Source organism: Arachis ipaensis, chromosome B1 (genome assembly GCF_059453495.1).
Source record: "Arachis ipaensis isolate K30076 ecotype BB chromosome B1, ASM5945349v1, whole genome shotgun sequence".
Classification (NCBI taxonomy): Eukaryota; Viridiplantae; Streptophyta; class Magnoliopsida; order Fabales; family Fabaceae; genus Arachis; species Arachis ipaensis.
In genome coordinates this window covers 114,346,374-114,354,295 of record NC_142436.1, presented here as the reverse complement: position 1 = coordinate 114,354,295, position 7,922 = coordinate 114,346,374, and positions in this window count along the sequence as shown.

Below are 7,922 nucleotides of genomic sequence, written 5' to 3'. Positions count from 1 at the left end.
GAGCAGAGATGAAAAAATGCTAGAAAAATAAAATAAAATAAAATAACAAGGAAATTAAATTGCTTAATCTAGCTCTCCAATCAATTTAATCACTGTCAATTTTAAGCCAATCCCCGGCAACGGCGCCATAAAACTTGATGAGTCCAATTCACACCCCCATTCAAAAATGGTGAATCAGTTCTTTTGGCAAGCGCACCAAAATTATTGTCAAGTAATAACCCACAGTGGAGTGGGATCGTATCCACAGAGATTGGCAAATTCAAGCAGTTTTAATCGATTGATGAATTAGTCAAGCAGAACAAGTAGATTGTGATTTGCAAAATTATAAATGACAAAAATGTAAATGGCTAAAATATAAAGGAAAGCAATAAAGTGCAGAAATGGAAATGGAAGAATGTAAAGTGCAGAATCATAAATGACTTGAATGTAAATGGGAGTGGGGAATTGCTGAATGTAAAATTAAGCTATAAAGAAAGGGATATATAAGAATGGGGAAATTCATTGAGCTCAGGAGATGTTGTCTCTTTAGATCAATTCTAGCTTATATCCTCTTCAATCATGCAACTCATTGACCTCTTGGCAATCATGATTGATATGATTGAGCCCCAATCCCTTGGTGACTCAATCTCTCAAATCTTGATCAATAGCCAATTCCTTGGTCTAATTGCTCATGAAGAGAGATATGCTTGGTCCCTGATTATACCACACACCATCATAGGTCCAAGTAGAGGGAGGATTATATGTCACATATCCAAATACCAAAACCCAGATCCTACTCAAATGTGAGAAGGGATTTCAAGCATGGTTTCATGTTTCCTTTCCCAAGGTTCCCATGAAACCCATTTTGCATTCAATATCTTTCCCAAGATAATTGAACACTAAGTATTGAGAACAAAATTTCTTTTAGCAAATCAAAGAGAAGATGAAGAGAAGAAGAATTTCACTATCATCAATCCATCAAGTACAACAGAGCTCCCTCTCTCAATGAGAGAGAATTTAGCTACTCATAGCTCCAAGAAAAGTACTCAAAAGTGAAGTGTAAAAGTGGATCTAAAACTAATCTCTCTAACTACTTAACCCCCTCTTCAGTATTCCTTGGGGGTATTTATAATACTCCTAGCAAAAATAAAAGAATTAAAAAAGTGAAAAAAAAGGAAAATTACATTTTGGAGGGAAAAGAAACTCAATAAGTGTGACTTCCCAACTGGCGTGTGGTTGGCGCTCCAGTGGCGTGTCACGTGCTCCCTCAATTTTGGCTTGGCGTGCCACGCCCAGTCCCTCAAGTGGCACGCTTGTCATCATAACAACCATGGCGTGCCACGCCTTTGAGCTCAAGTGGCATGCCCTAGCTTCTTTACATTTTTCTTTGCCTCTGAAAACCTAAACTAGCGTGGCACGCCCAGGGTATGGCGTGCCACGCCCTTGCTGCATGCTTGACCAAGCTTTTCTGGAAAGTTGAACTAGCATGGCACGCCCAGGGTCATGCGTGCCATGCCCCTTTGTGAACAAGTGATTCCTCTGTTTGGCGTGCCACGCCACGAACTCAAGTGGCACGCCCCAATGGTTCTTTGCTCTCTAAATGACACTGGCGTGCCACGCCTGGGATTCAAGTGGCACGCCCAAATGAGGAATAGTGGATGGCGTGCCACGCCTTCGACACCAAGTGGCACGCCCCATGTATTTGGCCTCCTTCACCCTCTCTGGAAATTTATACTAGCGTGCCATGCCTAGAGGCTGGCGTGCCATGCCCATGATCTTGCCTTGGTTCCAGTAGCTGGCGTGCCACGCCTTAGCCTTCAAGTGGCACGCCATAGTGAGATTCTTGGGTTGGCGTGCCATGCCTTCGATATCAAGTGGCACGCCCAGCCCTTGCTTTGGCCTTTTTGTCCATTGGCGTGCCACACCTGGTCGCTCAAGTGGCACGCCTTAGTGAGATTGAGAGCCTGGCGTGCCACGCCTTTGACCTCAAGTGGCACGCCCAGTCTTTAATTGCCTTTAGCCTCTTCTCTGGATTATTGTACCAGCGTGCCACGCCGTGCTGCTCAAGTGGCACGCCCATACATTTGTGGACTCTTCAAGCTTGGCGTGCCACGCCTGGATCCTCAAGTGGCACGCCCAAGTGACTTTCTGGAGCTGGCGTGCCACGCCTTCGATACCAAGTGGCACGCCAGAGTGAAGGTTCCTCTTGGAGTGGTGAGTTGGCGTGCCACGCCCATAGTAGCTGATGCATTAGGCGAGCCACGCCCCTTTTGTGTCTTCCATTGTTGCTCTCTGGAACTTTATACTAGCGTGCCACGCCCACATGCATGCTTGAACTTCTCCTCTGGAATTTAGTACTAGCGTACCACACCTAGCTCCTGGTGTGCCACGCCAATGCATTTTTGTGGCATTTATACCCAAGTGGCACGCCAGTTTCACACGCCCAGCTTCTTGTTGCTTTCTTTCCAATTTTGATGCGTTTTTCACCTGAAATTCAGCACAACTCATCTCAAAGTAGTGTACCATAATATTCATCAAATAATGCATGAATTGTACTGATCAAATGAGATTTATGCTCTTTTATGGTCCTCTTTATGCAAGAAAGAATGGTAGATGATGCAAGTCATCAAGGCCTTTGTTTCACTGAGCTTACATACCCATATGGCCTTACCCTTTTATTATCCCGTGCAAACCAATTTTGAGCCTATTATACCCCTTTGTTCTTTACTTTAGCTCATCACTAACTCTAAGCGAAAAACAATAATGTCCTTAATTTGAATCCTTGGTTAGCTTAGACTAGTGAGAGTGCTCATGAATTAAGTGTGGGAAAGTTGGATTTGGAAACGTTTGGTCTAAGAATTGGGTGTTATATATCTTTATAAAAATGTGAAAGAAATATTTAGGACATGTTCATGCATTCAATAATTTAATCATATGCATTGAGAAAAAAAACAAAAGAAAAAGAAAAAAAAAATATATATATATATAAAGGAGAAAAGAAAAGAAAAAGAGCAAATAATAAAACGGGACAAAACGCCCCAAAGAAAATGGTGAAAGCAATGCATATATACTGTACTCGAATCAGGATGCATGAATATATGGAAAACATGGTTAATGGACAGTTAGGTTTTGTATTTTGATTACATGGATTGTATTAAGTTAGGTGAGAAGTTTAGGTTAATTAAGGATTCAGATTTTAGTCCACTTGACCAAATACAATCCTACCTTGACCCTAACCCCATTACAACCCTTAAAAGACCTCTTGATATGTGTATTTGTGCATCAAATTAGTGTTGATTGGTAGAAGAAGAGCAAGCCTTAGAAATCAAGATTAGTAGAGAATTGAGAGATCGAACCTTAAACACCTGAGCGATTAGAGTGCATACACTTCCAGTGAGAGTTCGATGCTCGATTCTTTGTTCCTGGCTTTCACGAGCTATTTTCTTTTGCAAGTTTACTTGTACTTTATTTTATGATTTGAATTAGTGAAATCCAGTTCATGTCTATTCTTGGAAGATTTATTTACTTTGACCAAGTAGGTAGAAACATTTTGCATATAGTTGCATTCATATAGATAGGTTGCATTTCATACTCTCTACCATTCCTCTTCATTCTTTTAGTTCTCTTGAGCTTAGCATGAGGACATGCTAATGTTTAAGTGTGGGGAGGTTGATAAACCCCATTTTTAGGGTTTATCCTGTGCTTAATCTAGTGGATTTAAAACATGCTTTTGTGCTATGATTGAAAACATGCTTCTTTGGCTTTATATCTGCTAATATTAATCCTCTCTTATTACCATTCGATGCCGTGATATGTGCGTTAAGTGATTTCAGGGATTACAGGATAGGAATGGCTTAGAGGATGGAAAGGAAGCATGCAAAAGTGGAAGGAATACAAGAAGTTGAAGAAATGGCTAAGCTGTCCAACCTGACCTCTTCGCACTCAAACGATCATAACTTGAGCTACAAAGGTCCAAATGAGGGGGTTTCAGTTACGTTGGAAAGCTAACATCCGAAGCTTCACAACGATATATAATTTGCTATAGCTTCCCTGAAGATAGGTGACACGCACGCATGGATCACGCGCATGCGTGACCTGGCAAAAATCCAATCCACGCTCACGCGTGGACGACGCTCACGCGTGACTTTGCCGCGTGCTGGACGTATCAGAAATCGCTGGGGGATATTTCTGGGCATTTTTGACCCAATTTTCGGCCCAGAAAATACAGATTAGAGGCTATAAAGTGGGGGAATCCATTCATTCATAAAGACAACATTCATATTCACAATTTTAGGTTTTAGATGTAGTTTCTAGAGAGAGAGACTCTCTCCTCTCTCTTAGGTTTTAGTATTTAGGATTTATTCTTCTTTTCAATTCCAGGTTCAATGTTCATTTAAATTATTAATGCAAAGAGTACTTTTCCATTTAAATCTATTATGTGTTTAATTGTTTCCAATTGAATTTTAATTACCATGTTCCCTTTTATTATTTTCAAGGCAATTTTATTCGAGTAGATTTTCTCCTTTTGGCTTTGGTTGAGTAATTGGTGATACTTGAGTTATCAAACTCAGCTGTTGATTGAAAATTGGAATTTGCTGATTGATTTGGATCCCTCTAAAGCTAGTCTTTTGGTGCGCAGAAATTGTGATTACACTTTAATTATGTAAAATTCATCGCTCTTTCTTTCCCTGGTAATGGCACCAAAAACATGATGCCAATACCATGGTTCACAACTTCGCACAACTAACCAGCAAGTGCACTGGGTCTTCCAAGTAATACCTTACGTGAGTAAGGGTCGAATCCCACGGAGATTGTTGGTATGAAGCAAGCTATGGTCACCTTGTAAATCTCAGTCAGGCGGATATAAAATAATAATGGAGTTTTCGAAAGTAATTAATAAAATAGGGATAGAAATACTTATGTAAATCATTGGTGAGAATTTCAGATAAGCGAATAGAGATGCTTTCGTTCCTCTGAACCTCTGCTTTCCTGCTATCTTCATCCAATCAGTCTTACTCCTTTCCATGGCTGGCTTTATGCAATGCATCACCATTGTCAATGGCTACTTTCGGTCTTCTCACGGGAAAATGATCCAAATGCCCTGTCACAGCACGGCTAATCATCTGGAGGCATCACCCTTGTCAATGGTTTACATCCTATCCTCTCAGTGAAAATGGTCAACGCACCCTGTCACGGCACGGCTATTCATCTTTCGGTTCTCGATCATGCTGGAATAGGATTTACTATCCTTTTGCGTTCTGTCACTACGCCCAGCAATCGCGAGTTTGAAGCTCGTCACAGTCATTCAATCATTGAATCCTACTCGGAATACCACAGATAAGGTTTAGACTTTCCGGATTCTCTTGAATAACGCCATCATTCTAGCTTACACCACGAAGATTCCGATTAAGAGATCTAAGAGATACTCATTCAGTCGAAGGTAGAACGGAAGTGGTTGTCAGGCACGCGTTCATAGGGAATGATGATGATTGTCACGTTCATCACATTCAGGTTGAAGAGCGAATGAATATCTTAGAAGCGAAATAAGATGAATTGAATAGAAAACAGTAGTACTTTGCATTAATCTTTGAGGAACAGCAGAGCTCCACACCTTAATCTATGGAGTGTAGAAACTCTACCGTTAAAAATACATAAGTGAAAGGTCCAGGCATGGCCGAGATGGCCAGCCCCTCTGATCTAAGAACTAGGCGTCCAAAGATATCAAATACAATAGTAAAATGTCCTATTTATAATAAACTAGCTACTAGGGTTTACAGAAGTAAGTAATTGATGCATAAATACACTTCCGGGGCCCACTTGGTGTGTGCTTGGGCTGAGCTTTAACTTTTCACATGCAGAGGACATTTGTGGAGTTGAACGCCAGGTTTTGATCCATTTCTGGCGTTCAACTCTGGTTTTTGATCCATTTCTGGCGCTGAACTCCAGAATTGGGCAGATAGCTGACGTTGAACGCCAGTTTGCATCATTTAAAGTTGGGCAAAGTATGAACTATTATATATTGCTGGAAAGCCCTAGATGTATACTTTCCAACCCAATTAAAAGCGTGCCATTTAGAGTTCTGTAGCTCCAGAAAATCCACTTTGAGTGCAGGGAGGTCAGAATCCAACAGCATCAGCAGTCCTTCTTTAACCTCTGAATCTGATTTTTGCTCAAGTCCCTCAATTTCAGTCAGAAAATACCTGAAATCACAAAAAAACACACAAACTGATAGTAAAGTCCAGAAATGTGAATTTAACATAAAAACTAATGAAAACATCCCTAAAAGTAACTAGATCCTACTAAAAACATACTAAAAACAATGCCAAAAAGCGTATAAATTATCCGCTCATCACAACACCAAACTTAAATTGTTGCTTGTCCCCAAGCAACTGAAAATCAAATAGGATAAAAAGAAGAGAATATACTATAAATTCCAAACTATCAATGAAACATAGCTCCAATCAAATGAGCGGGACTTATAGCTTTTTGCCTCTTGAATAGTTTTGGCATCTCACTTTATCCATTGAGGTTCAGAATGATTGGCATCTATAAGAACTCAGAGTTCATATAGTGTTATTGATTCTCCTAGTTCAGTATGATGATTCTTGAACACAGCTATTTTATGAGTCTTGGCCGTGTCCCTAAGCACTTTGTTTTCCAGTATTACCTCCGGATACATAAATGCCACAGACACATAATTGGGTGAACCTTTTCAGATTGTGACTCAGCTTTGCTAAAGTCCCCAATTAGAGGTGTCCAGGGTTCTTAAGCACACTCTTCTTTTGCTTTGGACCTTGACTTTAACCGCTCAGTCTCAAGTTTTCACTTGACACCTACGCGCCACAAGCACATGGTTAGGGACAGCTTGGTTTAGCCGCTTAGACCAGGATTTTATTCCTTTAGCCCCTCCTATCTACTGATGCTCAAAGCCTTGGGATCCTTTTTATTTCCCTTGCCTTTTGGTTTTAAGGGTTATTGGCTTTTTGCTCTTGCCTCTTGGTTTTAAGAGCTTTTGGCTTTTTCTGCTTGCTTTTTCTTTTTTTTTTTCAATTTTTTTTTCGCCTATTTTTTTCTTTTTTTTTTCTGCAAGCTTTGCTCTTTGCTGCTTTTTCTTGCTTCAAGAATCATTTTTATGATTTTTCAGATTATCAAATAACATGTCTCCTAGTCATCATTCTTTCAAGAGCCAACATATTTAACATTCTTAAACAACAACTTCAAAAGATATATGCACTGTTCAAGCATACATTCAGAAAATAAGAAGCATTGTCACCACATCAATATAATTAAGCTAAGTTCAAGGATAAATTCAAAACTCATGTACTTCTTGTTCTTTTGAATTAAAACATTTTTCATTTAAGAGAGGTGATGGATTCATAGGACATTCATAACTTTAAGACAAAGTTACTAACTACTAATGATCATGTAATGAAGACACAAACATAGATAAGCACATAACATAGAAAACGAAAAACAGAAGAAATAAGTACAAGGAATGAATCCACCTTAGTGATGATGGCGTTTCCTTCTTGAGGAACCAATGATGTCCTTGAGCTCTTCTATATCTCTTCCTTGTCTTTGTTGCTCCTCCCTCATTGCTTTTTGATCTTCTCTTATTTCATGAAGCATGATGGAGTGCTCTTGATGTTCCACCCTTAGTTGTCCCATATTGGAACTCCTCCTAGGGAGGTGTTGATTTGCTCCCAATAGTTTTGTGGAGGAAAGTGCAATTGAGGCATCTCCGGGATCTCATGGTGATGAGCTTCATACGCCTCTTGAGCTCCATGAATGGGCTCTCTTGCTTGCTCCATCTTTTTCTTAGTGATGGGCTTGTCCTCTTTAATGAGGATATCTTCCTCTATGTCAATCCCAGCTGAATTGCATAGGTGGCAAATGAGGTGAGGAAAGGCTAACCTTGCCATAGTGGAGGACTTGTCAGCCAC